At 43.2% G+C, this 25185-nt stretch overlaps 1 protein-coding gene across 1 annotated transcript in view; it reads right to left on the bottom strand.

Annotated features, from left to right (window-relative positions):
* ZNF469 (zinc finger protein 469) overlaps positions 1–25185 on the bottom strand; it is a 408895-nt gene that overhangs the window by 277012 nt on the left and 106698 nt on the right. Inside the window, exon 5 of the mRNA XM_073308156.1 lies at positions 12207–12318. The gene's annotated coding sequence lies outside the window, so the exon portion shown is untranslated. The remainder of the gene's footprint in view (positions 1–12206; positions 12319–25185) is intronic.

The following is a 25185-nucleotide window of genomic DNA, read 5'->3' as shown; positions in this document are numbered from 1 at the left end:
CAGGAAAGAATGAACAGGAGGTTTGTGTCTCTCTCCCCCTTGCATGCGCTGCTGTCATGGGAAAAGGCTGAAGTTATGATGAAGCCTAGAATAAGAGGGAGCTCTCCAAACTGTCCCTTTGGCCGCGCTATGCAGGGCCAGGCTCACAGCACAGGATGGTTTTGGCCAGCCACTTATTGGTGGAAATCAAGTTTTATTTAAAAAAACATAGGCAAATGAAGGACTGTCCAGAAGTTGGTGAGTCTTTTTGGCCAGCCAAGAGCACATTCAAAGTCAAAAAACAGACTTTGAATCGCACAGGATGCGGCAGCAAAGTTTTATCGGACTCTGAACCTGCTGCACACGTTGCAGCAGCCACAAATCAGGGTCAGGGCGAGAACGCGTTCCTCACGGAAAGCAGTTCTTCAGTGAACTGCAGGCGTGCCACACCTCTAGGAAAAGAGTCTAATATCTCTCCCCTCTGTTCCAAAAAACATGTTAATCTGCTCTCATGCTCTGGAACGAATTTGATCCATTGTAAATCACTGGGCTGACAATACAAATGAGGCAAAAGCGCAACCACATGTTTCGCTATGGAGTTGTTCTCTTCTTTTTTATTTATTTGTTTGGTGCCAGTTCCAAAGCCCATGAGCTCCGGGCTTTGCCCTGAAGTTTTTTGCCAGCTCTGGAATGGTACAAGCTTGCTGCTAATTAATGGGATTTTATTTCATACCAAAAAGAAACCATTTGACGCAAAAAAATTTGTAGAACCATAAAACAATGGTCCGTAATCATTTACAAAAACTGGGCATGTATATCCATTTAAGCATGATAGATTGGTGTAAAAACACCATTATTTTGCCGAGTGTAAAAATGGTGTCACTGCTGCCTAACATACACAAAGATAATCGGGCTGCTCCTTTTGCTAAATAAATCATTTTAGAGGCATTCGATTATTATTTCAGTACCAAAGCGAGGGAATGCAAGGCAAGAAATAAAGAAAAGAAAAGGCAGCTTCTGTTTGTAGGGTGAATTTACTGTCACGTTCTGCATGGAAATAGGACGGAGCTACAAAATTTATGTTCTGCTCTGGAACACTCCAACGTGAGAGAGGTTTCAGATACGGGGCTTTGGTGCAAGCCAAGCTATAGCTCTTAGGAAATGACATTGAGCCTGAGCCTGTGGCCAGTGGGGGGGAAAAAACCTTATTCACTTTTGTGGGAACAGGATTGGTCCTTGCAGGCCTGATTCAAAGCTGGTTGAAGTCTCACTGATGTCAATGGGCTTTGGAGCAGGCCCCAAACATCAGATTTGTAAAGGTATTTCGATGCCTATCTCCCATTGAGTTAGATGTTTAGGTGCGTTTGAAAATGCCACGAGGCACTTGTCTGCTTCTTCAGGTCCCTAAATACCTTGGAAAATCTGGCCCTAAGCTATTAGGGCGCTATCTTACAACGAGCTATGCACATGCCTATAGTTACTCTTGCACAAGGGGACTCTGTGAAATCTGTAGCTAGGTGCAGGATCACACCCGTAGCCATCGACTTGCAAACACCAGAGGGGGTGAAAAGGCTCTTGCAAATTGTTTGATAAATTCAGATTCTGAAACTTGACAATACTGCAACTAGCTTTAGTTTTCAAGATTGAATCTGACAGCATGTGTAAAATCGCATATGAATTCTTCATTTCCTGTGCACTGTTAAGCAGCCGCCACACTCCACTCCAGAGGCCGTCACATTTCAGAGGCAGGTGAAGCAATATCTGTATATTATTATTTCTACACCATAAAGATAACTGTAGGCAGTGGTTTACAACATGTAAAATACACTAACTGAACCACAAAACCCTTGTCTTGGAGAGTTTAAAACATATAGCCATGGACAGATACAACACAGCTGTCAAGGAAAGAGACACACAAAGAGAGATGCAGTCACTAGCAACCTTGACCGAACTGGGGGAATCAGAGAAGTTGTTTGATAGAGTAAAGAAGTAGGCACCTTCAGCCTAATGTGGAAATCACTGAAACCACTGAAATATTTCTCAGTCCTCAGAGGTTGAGCTGCCGTAGAATATAAAGATGGGGCCGCAGAATAACAATACCACCTCGCTGTTACATAGTTCTTTTTATCAGCAGTTTTCAAAACCCTTCACAAAGCAGCTCAGTATCATTATCCCCATTTTACAGATGGGGAAACTGGGGCACAGGGAGCTGAAGTGAGCTGCCCAAGGTCACCCAGCGGGCCAGTGGCAGAGATGGACTTGAACCTGGATCTCTAATCTAGTGCTCTATTCACTGGACCACATTGTCACAAGGCACTACGCCCAGAAAAAGAGGAGCCAAAAGAGAAAGGGAGAGAGAGTCTAGAGGAGGGAGTCAAAGTCCTATCAAAGGGTAAATATTATTTCAGACAGACTCCGACATAAGAAGTCCAGGCAGACCAGCTGGCTATAAGCACATGATTTCATTATTTGTACTATTCACAAGATGTCATATCTATTTAGAGGGAAATGAAATGTCATTGCATTTTGAACTACACGTCCCCATGGTAATGCAGTGTGTGTGTGTGTGTGTCTAGGGGTGGGGGGAGGGAGTTATGTTATTTAGGAATTTGTTTATAGAACCCTTGGTTGAGCTGGAATGTTTAAGACACCGAGCTTGTTAAAGATTCCCCCCATCCCAGCTACTCGCAGCTACATGAAAAACTTTTCAACATAGCTGTTTGCCGTGGAGTGCAAATAATCAACCTGTCACTTCCCCATTTGCGCTCCGGAGACTAGGAAACCATTCTATAAACCAGCACAGCCCTTCCTTAGCATGCGATGCTGAGAATCTATAAACACGAGACACATGCCCAGTGCTTTTCGGTGGGAGGATTCCTGGCCCAAGTCATCCAAAAACACTAAGATTAGACAGTAATTTCCAGAGGCTGCCTTCAAAAGTACTAAAGGGCTAAATCACTGTAAATGATGGCAAACAGGGTTTAGCTCCAGAATTTGCACCTGAGATGGATCCATTTCTCCTATTATTTCCATATGTTTTATTTGCACCTTAGGGCGATTATTTGCACAATGCCATGCGCCAGACAGAGGAGAGCATTCACTTTGTGCAATGCTATTACAGTCTAGAATGCTGATCTACCTGGCTGATCACACGTGCCTTATCACTGCAGTATCCAGGCACCTACGTGTCTTCTATGATGCTTGAAATCTCAGAAGTCCCTTTCTTTAACCGAGTTCAGGGAGCCAAGGGATCTTTGCATGTTTACAAAAGTGAATCCAGTCAAGCCTGTCTCAACTGACAACCCAAGTGGCCAACAAAAACCAGTTAACAAAATTGTTTGTCTAGGAAACAGAGAATGGCATTGTGTGCGCTCACTTCAGTGGAGCTCCCCGAATTCCCCCAGCTGAGGATCTAACGCCAAAGGCTTGTGGATTCTTTGGGGGAACTCTAGAAAGAGTAACCTCTTGTATAAATTGAGCTATATGTCACAGGGAGAAAACTTCCCAAGACATGTCAGAGCGCCTTATTTTCAAAATACATACAAACCTTGGTTATTTCCCCAGTTTATGTAAATGCAGTTCTACAGGCTTCAATGAGCATGTACCAAAAACCATCAAAGCCACATGCTTATACTCATGAGCTGAACCAATATTAATTAATAATAATGAACTCCCTATATTCCCCCTCCCTCACGCCTCCCAGTAGAAAGTGCCTAAGAACAGAGATAGCTCTTGCTCTGGGACCCGATCATCAACAAACCCTAGTTCTGTAAAACTAAGTAGGGAACAAGGAGGGAAAGGATTTCAGACTCAAGGGCCCTTCTATTTAGTACCCCATTTCCCAACCCCGCAAGATGAATAACTGTCATCCTTCAGCGGACCAGCAGATCTCAACTCATAGAGAGCTGGTTTTTAAGCTGCAAGAGACAGAAAGGATGAAGAGCAAACCATCACCTTAAGCCCAGAAACAAACTGGAAATCAGTGCAGTCCATGGAGCACAAGTACAATACACCCTATAAGTAATCCTGCTAAGTAAGTGGGCAGCTATGTTCTGCACTTGCTGAAGTTTCTCAGTGACTTTACTTACTAATAAGTGGGGTTGCGGGGGGAGGAAGTTTCTATTTGGTTTCTTTATCAGCACCAACAACTGGGGTATCCAAATGCTTTCCTGATATCCGTATTGGGGCTGCCCAGATTCTGGCCAGACACAAAACAGGGTTCCCAGGGAAATGGGGGGCAAGGCCTCCCCACCCCAAAGGAAAGATGATTTATTTAATCTGTGAAAGAGAACGGAGGGGGGGGGTTAGGGGAGGATTTGATAGCAGCCTTCAAGTACCTGAAGGGGGTTCCAAAGAAGACAGAGCTCGGCTGTTCTCAGTGGTGGCAGATGACAGAACGAGGAGTAATGGTCTCAAGTTGCTGTGGGGGAGGTCTAGATTGGATATTAGGAAACACTATTTCACTAGGAGGGTGGTGAAGCACTGGAATGGGTTACTTAGGGAGGTGGTGGAATCTCCATCCTTTGAGGTTTTTAAGGCCCAGCTTGACAAAGCCCTGGCTGGGATGATTTAGTTGGTGTTGGTCCTGCTTGGAGAAGGGGATTGGACTAGATGACCTCCTGAGGTCTCTTCCAACCCTCATCTTCTATGATTCTACAATTTGTAATTTTTACATTTTCCCTTGTTGGAGGAACTCTTCATTTGCCTCTCAGTCTGTCCAGGCCCCACCTCTGAGGACCCCACCACCCAACACAGATAAAAACAACTGCTGATCTTCCAAGTCTCCTATGCATGGGAAGGCCCGGCCAAGCACAGAACTCCAGCTCAAATCAATGGGAGCTCTGAATGTTGACAAATGGAGCCTCAAAATCCTTGCAAAGAGTGGGCTTTGGAGAGTCCTCATGAATCAAAATGGAATGCACAGCTCTTGGACGCCTTTCCACCCAACCTTCCAGACCACCACAAAAATGGTGAACGATTTAAAAATCAGTAAGAAACAAAAACAACCCAGACTCCCACTATGGCTCATTCATCCAGGCACGCACACAAGTGGTCAATTAAAACACTGCTCCATCAATGCAGAAGTGTATGTTCTCCATTAACTGACTCATGGGTTAGAAATCCATAAGGCATCATGAGCAACTTGTCTTGGTCTGACACATTAGTTAGATTTGGAGGTCAGAACACCGTATGCTGATCAACTTGAGAATGGGAGAGAATCTAGAAAACTCAAGTTAAGAAGGGACACTTTCCCGTAGTATGAGAGAGAGAACCATTCTGCCATACCTCTCAGAAAAAGCTTACAAGTAAGCCTCCAACCTGCAGGGAAATCTAAAGCCCCATTAACAATGGGTCAAATTCATGACTGTGCAGAGGGCCGGCATCAGCTCATCTGAACCCCAAGCAAGTGAAAGAAGGAGAGTAGAGAATCTGCTATCCAGATGGGTGGGCCTTCTTAAAACAAAGGAGCCAAACCGAAGCATGATGTTCTGGACCCAAACTTTCCCCTCGTTTGCAAGTGTCTGGAGCTGGGGTTTGGGCTCCGACCCACAGGTGCTTTTTACTCACCTCTTTGTTACTTTCTTAGGATTATATGGCTGCAATTTCCAATGCTGCCTAGCAGGTTTGGGTGCAGCTGAAAAAAAGACAAATCCCTTTGGCCTTGTGCTGTGAACCTGAGCCAGTGGGGCTGGCAATTCTCCGGTAGTCAGAACAAAATGCCACAAGCTTTGCCACTGGAAAAAAACCACTAGAAATCTTTGTCATCTTTCTGTCCATTAGAAGCGATACGCTGGTTGTTTGCTTACCTGCCTGGCGCTGGCCCATTCCTTCGCAGGGTAAATACAGGCACAGAATGTCAGACACTTCAAAGGTTGTCTCCTTTGAGTTGAACTAATGTGGATTTTCAAGCATTTGGAAGGGGAAAGTCTTGCAAGAATCCCACATTAAATAATCTGTTTCACATGAAAACACTGGACTGAACGGGAATTTTGTCTTTAGTGCCTGACTCTGAACTTTAAACATTTACTCTTCTCATTCCCAAAATACCTTTTCTGGCATTTTGACAATGGGGTTTATGAAAACAAGAAAGATGCCGGGATATTTCTATGTAGATTTGCAAGAACAGACTCCCAATAGAAGCTCAGAAGTTATTATCCAAAGACACATTCAGTCTTTCCACCCAGGTGCCTGCGTGGTCAATGTCTTCCCCGCACTATCACCAAACTTTCCCACATTTTTAAGGGAGACAGACCTAGGCCCAGATCCAAATATTCTCATGCTGGACCTGAAATCCAAACCCAAGATTCAGATTCAAATTTAACAACTGTCCCTTAAGTCTGTATTAGGCACAACTAAAACTCTGGCTCCAAACACTCCAGAAATGTTAGGTGTTTAACATGCAGGCTTGAATACTATAGTCCTGCATCCACTCCGATTAAATTCTCAAAGGTATCTAACTTAAGAGGAAGGACGACCTCATTGTTAAGGCACTGGACTGGGATTCAGGAGATTTGAACTCAACTTCTAGCCCTGATCCAGTCTCCCCATGTGATTTCTGCCTCTCTGTGTCTGTCAATTATTTGCGTGCACAAACAGCATGATCACTCAGAGTGTCTAATTTGGGGGCACACAAAGTCTAAAGCATCCAATGGTCCATGCCCAATATCTTGGAGATATAAACATAAAGGCCCAATTTTCCAGTTGGCCCTCTACCACAGACCAAACCAAAATTCAGGCTCTCCAGCACCACTTCAAGTTTGGGGGCATTCTAATTCTTCAGATCAGAACTATGCAACTCAGGCCATTCCATAAGTCCGAGGCCAGCTTTGCAGATACAAGAGGTTGACAGTTTGAATAAGCTTTGTACAGTCATCCAAACTGATGGGTTGTTATCCAAATCAAACAATCTCTGGAGGTTCACCCATTGGTGCTCTTTATGCCTCTCCTTAGTAGTAAGCAAACTTAGCAGTAGGAAACCACTGGCTGATATAGAGAGAGTTTATTTTACTAATCTTGTCAAAGGTTTCAGGAGTTTCGTTGTAATTGGTTGGGTTACACCTGAAAAATACACCTGTATAACTAAGAAGCTCGTACTGTTCCATTCCAACATACCATGTGTCTGCTTGAGGACTGTTTGATGAGCCTGCAATGATTGTTAGAAGGGAGTCATGCTGGCAACATAATATCACCCAAGATTTATTTTGGACACACTTCTATTTAATTGTAAATTGAAAAAAGGAAAAGGAGAACATCACAGCACACGTGGTTGGAAAGAGATATATATGAACGTCTAGGGTTTGTTTTAGGTTTGGGCGAGACAGAGTAAACAAAGTAAAATTCACCCATTTTGCTCAGCAAAGCAGTCTGAAAGATCAAATAGAGGGAACTATTTCAGAGCAAGGAGAAACCAAATTATATTTGCAGTGCTAGAATCTCACATCTTTTACCCTGAAGGATCGCCAAATCACTTCCCAAGCTACATACTTGGAAGGTATAGCTCACAATTCATGGCTGTCAATTCCAAGTGTACACTTTGTGTGTCACAGTTTTGCCTACCATCCCATTTTCCCAGTGTCACAGACCTCCACTAAATATACACAGATCAGCTCACCTTTTCATAAAAGGCAGCCATCTCTGGAGTGAAATGTAGCAGCTGCGTCTCAGCATGCAAAAACACCACCAAAGCGACAATAGGAGAGAAAGCACACAAGAATACCCCAGACAAATCAAAATTGTGCATATGCAGAATGTAATCACTTAACATGGCATTTGGTCACGGGGCCAGAGTCACATCTCAGTTACACCAGTGTGAACCCAGACAACTCCACTGGTGTCAATCGGAGCAATTCCAGAGTGACACCAGCGTAAATGAGATCAGAATTTGGCCCACCAGCACCAACACTCCTGCTTCTCTGAATAGCAGCAGGGGACTTTTAATAAGGTATGGAGCACTTTGTTTTATATCTCACCCAAAAGACGGTTGTACAAAAGAGTTGTGCTGAAATAATAGTTCATCAGGGACAATTTTGGAGCCCCCTGCTGGTGGCAAAAGGCACTGTGATGACGACATCAGCGGTATGGGTTCCTCCCAGGATCAGAAATAGGAAACAAGCTCACATCTGATGTCTCTCCTGGACAAAAGCCAGAACAACTTTTAATCTCCCAACATTAAAGAGTTTATGGGACTATTAAACACTAAATTGTTCTTTTTAAAATACGAAGCCAGCGTGAAAGGCAGTCAGAAAGTGGTTTAGGATCTCAAGGCAGGCCTCCCACCCTCAGCACTGTCCGCTTTGCCAATGACCAGGTGGCTCCCAGGCCCAGAATAAAGGCACAGAAATACCCAGTTTAGTTTAAAAGTAAATAAATAAATAAACATGCATTTCACAGTGCATTCCGCAGATCATATGATATATGTTCCAGGACCAGAACACTGTGCTAATCAAAACAGGGCAGTTTGCCCCAGGCTCTGTCCTCTTATTCAAAATAAGTAATAATAATAATAATGTAACAAATCCAGGGTGACTGAGGAACTTCACAGGTTTAAGAAGCACTGAACACATACAGCACAGGCCCCTGTACACCACTTAACTGCCCTTAAGCCCTTAAAATGGATATTAACATCTTGGAGCACTTTGTGCTGGCCCTCTGTGAAGAGGTAAATTTCACCCCATGGGCATACAGTCATCTTTAACCAGACAGCAATAGCTACAATTGCATCAAAGATTCCCAGGCTGAGTCATGCAACTGCATGTAATAACATTGCAACTCATTTGCAAACACTGGGTTTAATTGTGCTGGGCTGTGGTACATTGGGAGTGGGTCAGATTGACTGGAAAACAGAAGCACCCTATACCCTTTATATGAATTTCAGTACTGGGGGCTGCAGGAAATCCTGTGAAAAGGAACTTAAGCTGGTTGCAAAATCCAGAAGTAGGTTAGGGAAATTTCAAACCTGTTTGTCTTTCATTTTTTCAAAACAAAGTAGTTTTTTTTTCTTTTTCTTTTTTTTTTTTCCCCAGGGGGAAGGGGTCATTTGTTGGAGAAATTTTCCTCGGTTTCTCTTCGAAAAAAACTGGAATTTTTTTAAATAAACAAAAATTGTTCACAAAAATCCAAGCCCCCCACTCTTTCGAGTAAAGAAGAATCGGCTCAGTGTAAATGTTGCCATAGCATTTCCCACGGGAAGTCTGCTCAATGTTGGGATGAGCAGATTCTCTCTGTGAAACAATAATACCTGGCTCTTACATAGTGCTTTTCATCAGATGCCAGACTGCCTCCTTAGAAAGGCAAATAACTGGTTCAGAATAGAATCCTGCTACTTGTGTTACAAACAAAGACATTTTTAAGAGTCAAGTGAGTGACTGTTTACCTGCCCATCCCTGAGATCAAGGCTCATGTTTCTCTTGCAACTGCTGATAGCACGGGAAGCAACTAAACCAGCATAAGAAGCTGGGTTATTTATGCTGTGTTAGGTGTTCAGGAGGTCATATGTATTTTGGATATATCAATATCTGAAACTTAAGGGATATTTGAGGAGGAAAAAATGAGGACATGCTTTTTAACAGAGCTGGTGAAAACATGGAATTTCCATCCTGCAGGAAGTTCTGAGATTTCAATATTTGGTTTCATCCCAACTGTTTTGATTAGAGGGACAGAGTGGAGATTATATTTTGTTAAAAATATAAGAACTGTCCCTTCTTCATGAACACATTTGGGCCCTGAGCTTGTATTTGGATGCACTCATGATGCTTATGCCTACACAGCGTCCCAGAGAAATCAACAGGACTCCGCCAGCATGGAGAATTGGAGCCTTGGTATACATCAACTTTTGAAAGAGAAACTCAAACCCTGACCTGTACAGACCTGGGCTGTTTCTCTGGTTCCTTGGAGTTTGCATGCGTCTTCTGTCCAAATTTTGTTTACATAGATTAGAATTCCTTAGAATTTCCCTTGGAAGCAAACTTAACAACTCAAAGAGTAACTTGGTACAAATCATCAAGTTTTGCCTTTTTTGGTGGTGTGTGTGCGCATAAACACATAAACCCTCACTCATGTTCCACATAGTTTCCACTCAAAAGTGTGAAATGACCCAACTCCTTCAAACTATAGCCCTGGATCACTATAGCCCACGGCTCTGGTGGCTGGGTCCAGAGAATGGGATGGAATTGCAAAAGGTTTTCATGACTCAAGTCGGCACAGAGCAGTCTGGGGTTTTGTACTTTTTTTTTTTTTTTGGTTCACCCAAACAAATAATAAAAATAGAAAATGTTCAACTTGCCGAAGAGCAAATCTATTAGTCACCCGTGGTTCTGGGATTTGAGCTTAACAGCTCTATGTGGTTTTCCCTTTTCTGATCTAATTATTATTATTCATCGAGGATGAATTTCACCCCCATGTGAATAGCCACCACATATGCCCTTATGTGGAGCCCAGGCCCTAATGAAACATATTTTATATAGTGTGACATGCTGGGAAAAACGCAGTCAGATTCTTAACCAGGACTTTGGGGTGACAGAAAAAGTGACGCTCCCAAAGAATCCAGCCCTTTCTCATGTTAGGACAGAACTCTGGGAGCTGGTGGGGCAGATGCCCAAGCAGGGTAGACACATCCATTGAAGAGAATAGCTACTCAGGCTGATCTCACCCCTATGCATTGCTTAGGGGCTTAAATGGTGAACTGGCTTGGTGCTGGGTCTCTCTGCACAGGTGAGCTGCAGCCTAGAATCATAGAATCATAGAATATCAGGGTTGGAAGGGACCTCAGGAGTTCATCTAGTCCAACCCCCTGCTCAAAAGCAGGACCAATCCCCAATTAAATCATCCCAGCCAGGGCTTTGTCAAGCCTGACCTTAAAAACTTCTAGGGAAGGAGATTCCACCACCTTCCTAGGCAACGCATTCCAGTGTTTCACCACCCTCCTAGTGAAAAAGCTTTTCCTAATATCCAACCTAAACCTCCCCCACTGCAACTTGAGACCATTACTCCTTGTCCTGTCCTCTTCTACCACTGAGAATAGTCTAGAACCATCCTCTCTGGAACCACCTCTCAGGTAGTTGAAAGCAGCTATCAAATCCCCCTCATTCTCCTCTTCTGCAGACTAAACAATCCCAGTTCCCTCAGCCTCTCCTCATAAGTCATGTGTTCCAGACCTAGATGAATAATAACTGAATCGAAAAAGGACCTAGATGAATAATAACTGAATTGAAAAAGGAGAAATGCATTTAACTGTCTATTAATCCCTTTAGAGCTTTCAGACAAATCCCAGAACCAAGGTGAGAACCAGATTCACTCTTGGTTGTCCTGGGGGAAGGGTGTACAGGGATGAATTTCACCCTGGAGACTTGTCTAAAGAAGGACACTCAGCAAAGCTAAGGTAAGTCAAGTCAATTAAAGGAGTCAAGTCAATGCACATACATTAAAGCACATTAGCAACCCCATGTTAACCCTCCTTGGGATTAAGTGAACTAAAGCCACTTGATTCCTGTTTGAGACCATCCACATGGGGGTTTAATGTGTTTTGATTTATGTGCATTGACTTCACTTTCCTGAGTGTCCCCATGTAGACATGGCCTTAATGCATTGAAACCATGGGGGAGGTTTAGGTTGGATATTAGGAAAAACTTTTTCACTAGGAGGGTGGTGAAACACTAGAATGCGTTACCTACGGACATGGTAGAATCTCCTTCCTTAGAAGTTTTTAAGGTCAGGCTTGACAAAGCCCTGGCTGGGATGATTTAGTTGGGGATTGGTCCTGCTTTGAGCAGGGGCTTGGACTAGATGACCTTCTGAGGTCCCTTCCAACCCTGATATTCTATGATTTTAGAAGCTCTCAGTAACTCTGCACACTATATACAGCAGTGCAGATTCTCCCTAAATCAGTGGTTTAAAAACCACTTTCAAGCACAAATAGCTTTCCTACCATAGACTGGGCTTATCTTTTAGTGCTGTTCTGCACTCAAACCAGGTACTTAAGTATTAGAACTAGTAAAGAGGAAGGTAACTGTGAGGCAGGTGCCTTTCCCAATATTTCTTAAAACGAGGTCTTCCAGGAGTGCATCTTTATTAATAAAGAAATTAACAGGAACACAAGTTCAGCTCAAACTTCCTATCCAGCACTTGCTTCTTCTAGGGATCCTCATTCAGGATGACTCAGCCCACACCCTAGATCCTCTCTCTTTCCATTCCCACTTCCCTTATATCCATGTGGGTGATGAGTCACTTACCTTAGTAGGTCAGCAGTTCCCACTTAATCATTTCCCAGCAGGATCAATGTCAACTCAGAGGGCACTTCAGGCAAGTGTTGCCAGTCTGTTACAGCAATTTATGGTAGCAGAGCTGGTAAAAAAAATAAAAGGGGGGAGGGTGAGTCAAAAAGTTACCATGAAAAATTGTCAACATTTTTAGTGAAGAGTGTTCATCAAAATGCTGAAAACGTGAAATTTTTTGAACAGTTCTAGTTGACAGGCACACTTGGATGATAAGTGCCTTTCCATTAGAATGGTAAATACCAAGTTAATCCAGGCCAGAGCTTTTCCAAAGAGGGAGAGATTCACTGAGAAGTCATCAAGCTTACTCATATCCATATGGAGTTTATCTGATTCACTGCTAACCCAGCTGACGTCTTCTGTGCTACCAGCAGCGAAGAGAGAAACTCACCGTGGGAAAACAACACATAGTTTTAAAACATCTGAACTTTGCAGAGTCACCATCTTATGAACTGGTTTAAGTGGAGTCTCAGTTTGCTGTAGAAGGCCTTGTCTATACTTGCGGTGGTGCATAGGGTATGTGTAGCTGACCACCACAATGAAAAGCAGCCCGCATGCACATTGCGGTGTGTAGATGTGTGCTGCAGTGAAAGGCTCTAGGAGGGAGGAGGTAGCTGAGAAAGGCCCTGTGCAGCGGGACACTAAACTACTCAACATAGCAGTGTAGACATGGGAGGCACATGCAGAGAGCCATATAGCATATATGTCCTAGGCGTGTCTCTATTCTACTCGCCTTACTGTCTACGCTGCTTTGGGTACCCGGGCTGCAGGGAGGCATGCAGTGTATGTACTCTACATGCCACCACAGGTGTAGACATAGACTAAGAGATATTTATCAGTCCAGACCAGCATGATGCAACCTTTCATGGCCTGAGTGCCAGCAACCAACTTGGTCTATGTCTGTCTGAGGTACTTATCTGACCCACATCACCAGAGTATCTGAGCGCCTCACAACCTTTAATGTATGTGTTCTCCCAGTACCTCTGTGAGGTAGAATGGTGCTATTAATCCCACTGTACAGATGACAAACCGAGAGGCTAAGGATATGTCTACACACCACTGAAAAACCCACAGCTGGCCTGTGCCAGCTGACTCAGGCTCATGGGGCTTGGGCTGCAGGGCTGTTTCGTTGCTGTGTAGACGGCCGGGCTCGGATTGGAGCCTGGGCTCTAGGACCCTGCATGGTGGGAGGGTCCCAGAGCTTGGGCTCCACCGAGCCCAAGACGGCTGACAGGGGCCAGCCACGGATATCTAGTTGCAGCGTAGACATTGCCCAAGGTCACACAGGAAGTCTGTGAGGGAACAGGGAAATGTTCTCAATCTCAGGCTAGCACCCTGTCCTCTGGATCATCCTTATAGTTCTGCCTGATCTCAGAGTAAGGTGATGTTGAGCAATGTGTTGCAATGGCTGACAAATAAACTAAAACAGATTCACATTTTTCACCAAAGTTTCCCAATCCTACCACAATCAAGTCAACATTTTGTGGGCACGGGCATGCAGAGATATAATGGAGGAGAGAATCTGGCCCTATCCTTTTTGGTTTGCTACAGTGGCATCATTATTACATGTAGTTTCTAAAGTACCCATCATTGTAGCATCTGGTGTATACAGTATACATACAGCATATAGCAAGGCATTAATTGTAATTAAATTAATGTTTGGGGGGGAGGTCCATTCACCCCTCATGAATGCATTAAAACTGCCATTCACGGTAACAAAGTAAGCACGTGGTGAGAGAATTACGCCCTCTGGTCACATTTTAAATCCCTCTCTTGGCTTCTAAAACCAGTCATCTGCGGTTGCTTCCTGAGATCATTTCTATAAAGGCACAAAATGTTTTTAAAAGCAAGATCATTCCTACACAAAACTCCAAGTCTCAAACCACACATCCCAAGACAATATTCAGTTAAAACAATCCCTGGGTGCCATCCTTGTGTGTAAGTAGCACTATTCTTGAGCCATCGCTGAAGGGCAGGCTATGCCTCCACTTTCACCATGTAAACCTCTGAATATATAAATATGCTGTAAATAGGGGCACTAATTCAAAAACTATCATTACCAAACGTCTGGTCCTCAAAAGAACCCTAAACCTGATCTCTAAATTTAAACCTTTAGTTTTGCACACACGATTATTTGCACAAACAATCACATGCACATTGCTATTGGCATACACATATTCTTTCTTGCATGCACGAACGATTCTGCATTCAGTACTATGCTTGGAAACTAAGGCCCCAATGCTGCAAACACTTAGGCATGCAATTAACTTTATGTATATGCATAGTCCAATGGAGTTCAACAGGACTATGCACATGCATAAAGTTCTTAAGGTGTGTAATGGAAAACTCAATGACTTCAACAAATCAGACTCATTGTCAGTAATTTATCTTCAGATGCTCAAATGGAGAGAAGGCTATTGGCTACAGGTTACAAGATACAGTATGGGCTCAGGTCTCTGTTCTACAGTGTGGGACACAGGAAGTGAATTAAGACAGGACAAGGTTTGAATGAGGAAAAAAGAAATAGGTAACTTTGCAGTTTGATCTGTCTGAAAAACACTTCCAGAAGTTGATCTTTCTCCTTCAACTAAACAATAAAAATACTTAATTAGATGTGACTTTGGAATAAAGAGCAAGCAGACATGGATGAGGCTCACTCGTGGCATTTCAAAACTTCAAATCACATGCACATTTCCATTTCTCAGCAAGGGCGAGGAGCACAAAGGCCCTTTGATTTCTTAACTCCTTCAAACAAACAACGACGACACAACCTGTAGGCAAGACTCCAGCTCAAAACAGAGAAAAATCATTAAGACCAAAAAAAAAAGCCAGAAGACTGCCAAAGCCTTCCAGACTCCCTCTCGCTCTCCTCTCCCCTTGGGAAAAGCCTTGCAGATACTATTGGCTGATACAACAGAGCCTTGACCTGAGCCAGCGCCCTCACTCCGTGGCCTCTGAGTAGGTGGGATGCTCTGTATACAGGATAAGGAAGAGAAGCTGCAGGTTGTGTGGCTTTTTCAAAAGGCCAGTGCTGGAGCAGGACCTTTCTCCCGCCCCCACCCCCACCCCCGACTCCCTGAGACACAGCTGCACTTGTCCCTTGCACTGGGCATGCAAGAGTTGGGGCAAAAGCCGCACAGCTGCTGTGTGGGAGGCAGGTTATGAGGATCTATATGGGGACTAGGAAGTCCCTCTGTGTCAGAAGAAGAATCATCGAATCATAGGACTGGAAGGGACCTCGAGAGGTCTCTAGTCCAGTCCCCTGCACTCGTGGCAGGAGTAAGTATTATCTAGACCAGTGTTTCCCAAACTAGGGCCACCGCTAGTTCAGGGAAAGTCCCTGGCAGGCCCAGCCGGTTTGTTTACCTGCCGCGTCTGCAGGTTCGGCCGATTGCGGCTCCCACTTGCCGCGGTTTGCCGCTCCAGGCCAATGGGAAGTGCGGGAAGTGGCGGCCAGTATGTCCCTTGGCCCATGCCATTTCCTGCAGCAGTGAACCGTGGCCAGCGGGAGCCGCGATCGGCCGAACCTGCAGACGCGGCAGGTAAACAAACCGGCCCAGCCCGCCAGGGGCTTTCCCTGCACAAGCAGCGGCCCTAGTTTGGGAAACATTGATCTAGACCATCCCTGACAGGTGTTTGTCCAACCTGCTCTGAAAAATCTGCAATGATGGAGATTCCACAATCTCCCTAGGCAATTTTATTCCTGTGCTTAACCACCCTGACAGTTTGGAAGTTTTTCCTAATCACCAACCTAAACTGCCCTTGCTGCAATTTAAGCCCGTTGCTTCTTGTCCTATCCTCAGAGGTTAAGAAGAACATTTTTTTCTCCCTCTTCCTTGTAACAACCTTTTATATACTTGAAAACAGATATCATGTCCCCTCTCAGTCTTCTCTTCTCCAGACTACTTTTTCAGACTACTTCCAGTACATGGAATATCATTACCCTCCTTCCGCTGTTTCTTATAACCCCTCTGTTCCCTCCCACTGCCTCAGGAGAACGAGGCTCGCCATGCCATAGCTGGGCTGGGGTGAGAAGCTGCTCATGTTCTCTTTCCTGGGGCACCCCTCTATGAGTCCCTCTTGATGAGCATGGCAATGCTGGGGCTCATGCTCTTAGCTGTCGATGTGCATGCAGTGTCCAGGCCAGGCATCATTCACTATTCTTTATGCCGTCAATTTTTTTTTTAAACATTAGACCATGCTCCTCACTTTCAGGGCAAGGTCCATGCATGGATCAAATGCAGGATATGGCTGGTCCAAAGCCTAACAAACAGTTGCTGAGGTGTGTAAATCCCATCCCTCCTTTTCTTCATTCACACCTTAAATGATAGGGAAGTTTTGTTCCTACACTGAGTTAAGAGTCCAGCCTTTAGGGTACAAGGCTGCTATTCAGGGGTAGATTCATTATGGTTCCTGCAGGGACTCTTGGGTGCATTCCTGGATCTCCTATTAATTTATTGCCAAATACTGGGTTCCTCAAAAGAAGCCTGATCTTAAACAGTGACTGGATTCAGTAAATCCAGATAGCGTTTAGTCTTAGTCCACCTCTATGATCCCTAAAGTTCTTCTTTTACTGAAGGTTCATCGCTTCATAGACTTTAAGGCCAGAAGAGACCATTGTGATCATCTAGCCTGATCTCCTGTATAATACAGGCCATAGAAAGCTCACCCAGTAATTTCTGCATCAAGCCCATTACTTCTATCTGAGCTATAGTTTTTATCGCTGCATCTCTGAATCTATAGGTCAGAGTGCTGGACACACACTTCTGTTAATTTTGTTTCCACATCAACTCTCTGAAGCAGTCGTGTACCATTTCTGCTTTACAGGAGGGGAAAATCCAAATACAGAGACACTGCCAAGGGTGACTAATGAACTCTGTGGCCCAGCAAGTCTCCTGACTCCCAATCCTGTCTGAACTCTGGACTATCTTTCCAGCAGATACGAACAGACGGAGGGAAGAAAGCAGTTTAACAGAGCTTACTGTTCCTTTTCTGAGTCCTACTCCATCCAGGGAGTTCAGTGTGTGACTTTTGCATTACAGTCCAGGGCACTAGAGGCCTGATCATACGGAGTCCTGGCCAAGCATCATTTAGTCCAACCATGCAGCTGCATTTCATTAATGCCAAACTAAAAGATGCCAAAGCATACAAATGTTGCCACTGGCAATAGGTCTTGAGAAGAACAGATTCTGAACTACTGGAAGCAGCCATTATAAACAAGAGTTATTCAAGGCAATGAGAGATCTTAAATGCTATTCTGATGCCCCATGTTATGATACAACACACAGGGTTCCAAACTGATCCAGTTTCTCTTCTCTACATTGAGGTTTCAAAGAGAGCAAAGTCAGGAGGCAAACTGTGCCAGATGCTGCCTCCGGAGAGGAAAAGTGCAGATTTCCCCTAATATGGGAAAACAACCAAAAAGAAAACAGAAGTTGTGGGTCAAAAGATTGAAAACCAACAGCAGCTTCAATACAATGCATTAGTTTGCTCAATCAGTCATGAAACTAGACGACCTATTCAGGCCCCTTTCAGTCCTCCATTTCTACGACTCAATGTTATTTAATTAGATATGCTGGAGATCTCTAATGCACTGCTTGATGTTCGGATTGTCTCTATTTCTATCTCTGTGTACGTCTAAAACATATGTTTTCTATAAGATGTGAGGTGAAACTGGCAAGACTTTGACAAAACTCAGTAGGGACCAAAACAACATTCCATTCTCCTTTTTTTACCACAGCCATTTACCATCGTAGCCCGAAGACTTACGACCAACAGAGGGAAGAGGCATTTGGCAACATAAGGGAATGGAACAGCCAGTCTTTAAATAGCGCAGTTCAGGAATTTCACATGGAGGGGACATCACTGACAAGAAAAACTATTAGAGCAGGAAACTGAGAGTCAAGACTCTTTGGTCTTCACACCCACCTCTGGCTCATCACCACCTGCTTTAATTTACACTAACTTCGAGTCCCTCTGCATTTAATGACTCTGTTCCGGATACTTGAACACTTACTGATGTGTAACTTACACATTCCCTGTGAATATGGCCCTGTGTGGTTATGGCTCAGGTCTTTTGAAAAGTATAGAAATATGTTACCGTTTTTCAGGACATGCTCCTTTGTTTATACCTTTGTAAACTCCCCTTCGTCAAAGCAAAACCAAGTCTGTACTTACTCCTCAAAATCTCAGCTCTTATCTGATTGGAATAGAGATTTGATTACAGCCGTGCATAGCTTGTGATGGCTTTAGTGTATGCAAAGTGTAAATAGATATATATTAAGTCCTCCCCCAAATCCTAAAAAAGGAATTATTTTTTAAAATTTCTTCAAAACAGTAACCACAGTACAAACAAATGCCATCTGCAAAGAAAGACCCTGCATTCCAGGAAGGAGAGGGAGTGGGTAAAGCCCTCTCTAAAGACTGGAGTCAGCTGAAGAAAGGGAAGCACTGATGGGAGGTTAAAATTAGAACTGGCTAGAAAATGGGAAGCTTTTTTTTTTTTCAAAAATGTTCATGTAAAATATTTTCTGCTTTTTGCTAAATTTTCTGAGCATCTCCAGTTAAAACAGACAGTCACCTGTAAACACAAAGAATGTGAAATGTTTCAGTTCTAATCAATCAGCAACTGAAGGTAATCCAAAGTTACCGTGCCAGAGGGACCTGCCCATCTCATAATAAAACATAGTGGCTGTGGTGTATGTACGTCACTGCCCTCCAGTACAATCCTAATTGCACAACCATGTCATAGGCCCTATACTGCTACCAATAAACAAGAATCTCTTAACTCAGGTGCCTGTGAGGCACATCAACAACTCCGAATTCCCACATGACAACAGTTTTATAATGGCAAAAGCATTTTGGTCCTCAATAGCATCTTTCATCCAAGCACTTTACAAATGAGTACGGTTAACACCACTAGAGGAAAGCGAGCTGAATATTGCCCATTTTATGTTGCTCTCAGTCTATTAACATTCTATTACCATCAATGAGACATTAGAAAATACCTGATCCTTTCAATAGCCCATAAGGGGCATTGGATGTTCCTAAAATGACCAGCATGCAGGCGGTTAAAACAGCTAAACCATCTTCAGCCTGCCTTTTCCCCATCAAATCAGCTCAGGTTTAATAAGCAATAGCAGAAACACAATAAACAGCTGGGCGTAGGAAATTTTACTAGGATTCTCTTTGATCCACCAAACCCCTCAGCTGCAGACTCACTGGTCCCTTGTGCAATCTGAAGCGTCTGATGAAAGCTTAACAAAATGGTTAGATTTTCATTAAAAGATAGCTGGGTACTTTTCCAGGTTTCTTTCGTAATTGGATTTAGCATTCATCTACCACAGCCCAAAATTTTTAAGTAATGAAATTTATGCTACAGAGAATTCCATCTGCAGGATTTTTTTTTGAAAAGGGCTGTTTGTTAAGCAGTGCAGTGCCTTTGACTTCAGACACTGATTTACACCAACCGAGCATCTGGTGCAAAAGCAGGGGAAAACTGAATTATCCGAGTACACACCTCTTCTCTCTCAAAAGGTGAATAGAGAGTGAAGATGGTGCATGGTGGAGGAGTGATGGACTTCACATCTAGGTCACTGGCTTAAATTTAGCACAGACCAAACATTGTTCCCATCTGAGGGTTGTTCAGATGAAGGAGATAGCCCCCAGCTGATTCTTAGAGGCAGCTACCAACTGCACATCAGAGAAATCACAGTCACATTCAGCCCTCTTGTTGGCTGGTCTTGGCATAGAGGCCAAAGTCTGGGTGGGCCACAGAGACTGAACTCTTCTTTCGTCCAGCAGACAGGGTCCTTCCCAGTCCACATGGAAGCACAAAGGTGAGGTAGCAGGGGGGAAGCCCGCAGTGCCGTTCTGCAAATAAAGAGAAGACTTCTGTCCCTGGGGCTACCAATCCTCCATCTCCCATCAGCACACATATTCCTTTCACTTTAAAGTGATCTTGGTTTTTGCACTACATATCAGACCCAGCATGTGCTGCTCCTATTAGACCATCCTCATCACCCTAATCAGGGGCATTATGACTTCTCGAGGCTTTGCGACATGGGCTAGTCCACTAGTGAGAAGTTATAGGACCACAAATTGACTTTCATTACTGAGTGATGCCAAATTGAACAGACACAGACGACAAACCTGGGTGCTAACTGAACTCCCACCTGAACATCTTTCCCATTAACTATTTCTAAAGCAGTGGACTGATATTTTTATATAGATCATAAAATTATATATAAAATAAATCCTTTTTTAACATAATCTTTTTTGCATCTACAAACACTAAGGAGCTGACTGGCATATGTGCAAACAACATTTTAAACTAGTTCCAATGAAGAAAACCATCCAAAGCAAATTTAAAAGTATCCCTGGGAGCGACACATGAGAATGGTTTACATTATACACTGATTGATAACCACATACTGTATTATTTGGTATTCAGTATATTTTTTGTTATGCAAGATTTCTAATAATGCTCATAGAGTTAAGTTCACAAGTTCATATTTTGGTCTCTATGGTTTGCGCTAGACATAAAAGGAAACAATTTTTGGAGCAAATCTCATCTACCATATGGATTAGACGAGATCCAACCATGTGCCATATATAAACATGAAGGAAAGCTTAATTTTCTTTTTTTTTTTCATTCTGATTACCCAAACTGCAAAAATTAGCCTCAAAATCCCATAAGTGGCAACAAAAAAATATCGGTGAACAACCGTAAAGATTTCAGATTACGTTTAGGAAGAGGCAGCTGTTGGCTTAAGCAGGTAACACAATGAAAACAACAAATTTAGAGAAATTTGAAGGCAAACTTTTTTTCCCCCCAGGCTTCCTGCATCTTTCACAGTAAAGGCAAAAAATTACTAACATCTCAGAAATCACGTGGGATACATTCACGGTCAGAGTCTTTTTCAAAAGAGTCTATGGTACTTTCTCAGCTACAAAACAAGTCCAATATTAGTCAGTGAGAACACTAACAAAAATATACCCAAATTCATTCTATGGTGCGGAAATGGAGAAGTCAAATGGTCAGACTTAAGTTTGGCATGTCCCTCTGGTTGCCCCACCCTGTATCATTGGAGCCATTGACCCATAGGACCCTGCTGGGGCTTGGCAGAAAAGATAAAACAGCCCAAGCTATCTTATCTTTTCTGGGGAATCTCCATGAGACCAGAGGGGTTCTGCCTCCAGCTTCATCCCTGGCTCATTCACATGTGCCTCAATCCCACCCAGTCTCTGGCCCCCTCCCTACACAGATTCTGGATAAGACTTTGTGAAGTGCATGAGGGGTGGAGGGAACTGACCCCACGGAGCAGGGAAGAACAAGGTGTATGCACACATGTGCATCCGGAGGCAGACAATTCAGGCCTGTAATGTCAGATACTTTTGTAACTCGCTAGTTAGCATGTGTTTCACACTCCCATCTGTACCAAATCCACAGAAGATATGAGTCTGTTACAGGCTCCAGCTATGGAATCTGGCTCTTTAGCTCAAGCTGTAACAACTCATGCAACTAGCTCTGCAGGATTCCTGTTCAATCCATAGCGTTGGGCAAGATGGCGGCCATGACACTGTCATGATGCCATTTTGTGTTGGGCTATGTATTGTAGCATATATCAAACACATCAGAACGAACCACCCAGCTCTGTGACTCCTAGCATTATACCAAAGGCCATGCTTCTCACACTTGTTAGTGAAATGCAAAATGCCTAAAGGTCACAGAATATTACATCTTCTCCTCTGATTTTATTGTATTAACACTCTGCTGTGGTAGAAGTAAATATGTCTCAGGCATTCCATAGAAGCAAAGTTGGTCCCGTTCAAATATGTAGATCAAAGGTTTATTGTTCAATATCTAAATTATTCACATCTGCTATGCTGTTATTCTTCAGCAATGCTTGGGAATTCATATTATTTGGAAGAAAACAGCAATATAGAAGCTCTCCACTTGATTCTTTTCAAGAGGTTTTTTTTTTAATTGCTTAGAATTACAAATCTTTTATTTGGAGACAGCTTGTTAAGATGAGCAGGAACTGGCCCCCGCCCTACAAATCTTTATCGCCAACATTTCAACTGAAGAGACGCATTTTTTGATGGTAGAGAAATCATTAACTTTTGTGCTCGTAAACTGCTGCCCGTCTGTGAGATTCAGGAAATAATGAGATACTGCAAAAGAGGCTCTCTAGATAGCATTATCCAATCTGGAAGTTTTGAGAGGCATCAAAAAATGCCCATGCTCACAATGTTTACAAGAGAGAGAGAGAAGCCAAATCTGCAAAATGTGGACCCAGGCTTTCCTTAAGTTCAGATTCAGGTTATGTGGTCTGGCCCATTTCTTGTTTCTATCATTTATATTGTGAATGTGCCCAGAGCCCCACAATGCTAGATGCTTGTCCAAAGCAATTAAGCGAGTCAATGCTAGAGTTGGAACGTAGGTGTCCTGACTCCCAGTCTCCTACTCTGACCATTAGGTCATCCTTTCTCTCCGATTTTGTGACACCACTTCCTAACTCTTAATTCCCTCCACCCAATTCCCATGTTGCTACATTTAGGTCAGGCAAACAGAAAAGGTGGCACAACCAGGTATCAGTTAACTATAGTTATTAATGTAACCTACATGCTTTATACTGCAGCATTTGATTTTTTAAGTCCAAAGAAAGGGAGAAGTAGCCATGGGAAGGAGATGTGGAGTTTTGTTTGAATCATCTGTCTCTCTGCACACATACTGACAGCAGAGCAGATCAGCTTGAAGGGCCCAGAAACATCCAGAAGACTGGTTTCAGAGTAACAGCCGTGTTAGTCTGTATTCGCAAAAAGAAAAGGAGTACTTGTGGCACCTTAGAGACTAACCAATTTATTTGAGCATGAGCTTTCGTGAGCTACAGCTCACTTCATCGGATGCATACCGTGGAAACTGCAGCAGACTTTATATACACACAGAGATCATGAAACAATACCTCCTCCCACCCCACTGTCCTGCTGGTAATAGCTTATCTAAAGTGATCATCAAGTTGGGCCATTTCCAGCACAAATCCAGGTTTTCTCACTCTCCACCCCCCCACACACAAACTCACTCTCCTGCTGGTAATAGCCCATCCAAAGTGACAACTCTCTACACAATGTGCATGATAATCAAGGTGGGCCATTTCCTGCACAAATTCAGGTTTAAAACCTGGATTTGTGCTGGAAATGGCCCACCTTGATTATCATGCACATTGTAGGGAAAGTGGTCACTTTGGATGAGCTATTACCAGCAGGATAGTGAGTTTGTGTGTGTGGTTTTTGGAGGGGGCTGAGGGGGTGAGAGAACCTGAATTTGTGCAGGAAATGGCCCACCTTGATTATCATGCACATTGTGTAGAGAGTTGTCACTTTGGATGGGCTATTACCAGCAGGAGAGTGAGTTTGTGTGTGGGGGTGGAGGGTGAGAAAACCTGGATTTGTGCTGGAAATGGCCCAACTTGATGATCACTTTAGATAAGCTATTACCAGCAGGACAGTGGGGTGGGAGGAGGTATTGTTTCATGATTCTCTGTGTGTATATAAAGTCTGCTGCAGTTTCCACGGTATGCATCCGATGAAGTGAGCTGTAGCTCACGAAAGCTCATGCTCAAATAAATTGGTTAGTCTCTAAGGTGCCACAAGTCCTCCTTTTCTTTATCCAGAAGACTGTGGCAGTTACTAGACTAGTTACTAGACAGTATTTATTTCTGAAGCTGTAGAGAAAGTTTCCATTAAGGGCAGGAAATTTTGCAGGGCACACACTTATTCACAGCCTCAGAAATGAGGCAATCAGAGCTTGGGGGAAGGGGGGGAGTAAATAAAGGGATTAAAGGCAGTTCTGGCCGACAGAGGACTAAGAGATGTGTCTGCTAGTAAGATTTTGCAAAACCAAAGCCTATCTCCTCTTTTGTTTGTCTCAATTTAAAATTCAAACCATTGAGTTCATGGGCTGTGGAAATTAGAGTATAGATTAAAAAAAGCCCCAAAGCCATAGACAGGACTAGGAGGAGAATGGGAAGGAAGCGAAGGACCAATGACAAAAGGGAGAAAGATTCTGTTTAACCATGTATTAGAGTCAGTAACATAACTTCAGTGTAATGTCATTTTAGGGGTATCAATAGAGCTGGTCAAAAAAATTGATGAACCAGGGTGGTTTTGTTTTTTTTTTTGTCAGAAAATGTAGTTTTCATCAAAATCTAAATGTTGTGTGGGAACATGACAATTTCAATGGTTCATTTTGACTTTCTCATTTCAATTCAAAGTTGTAGCAGTCTTTCATTTCATGTTGACTATTATTTTAATATATTTATATAGTATATGAAGAATGTAATATTCTATTATAATGCTTACAAATCATCAACATTAATTTTTTCAATGTCTCCAAAGGGAAATATTTCAGAATTTTCATTCTGGGGGGAAAAAATTGACTTTTCATCATGAATCAGGAGGATTCTTCCCCAAAATATCAGAATTTCTCATAGGATGGAAATTCTATTTTCCAACTAGCACTAGTTATCAGTCCATTTGGAGACACTGATAACTAGTTTTGCTGTCCTGGTTCAGGAGTCACGGAAGATCTTCCTGATAAAGGTTTTTTATTCCACCTCCTAATGATTCATTCCACCTTGTAATAATCATGCATTTAAAGTTGTTTAGAGCAAGGTCCAGTTTGTATCCCAAAGACATAAGAGAGCAAAGGGGTGATGAGCAAAGGAGCCAGCTGAACTGGGAAAAATAGATGGAAAATAAGAAGCAATGGAGTGAACTCCTCTGTCACTTACCAAGAAGTTTTAACACTTTGTTCACCCGAACACAACAATGATTTTACTGCAACAGGAAAAGAAAGGACAAGAGTTACTTCTGTAAATTAACAGGAGATTCCCGCACTATAGCTACTTCCTACTCTCCAACACAGGTCGGCATG

The sequence above is a fragment of the Lepidochelys kempii genome, chromosome 12 (genome assembly GCF_965140265.1).
Source record: "Lepidochelys kempii isolate rLepKem1 chromosome 12, rLepKem1.hap2, whole genome shotgun sequence".
NCBI classification, from domain to species: Eukaryota; Metazoa; Chordata; order Testudines; family Cheloniidae; genus Lepidochelys; species Lepidochelys kempii.
Note: the sequence above shows the minus strand (reverse complement) of the source record. Positions and strands in the feature narration are given on the sequence as shown.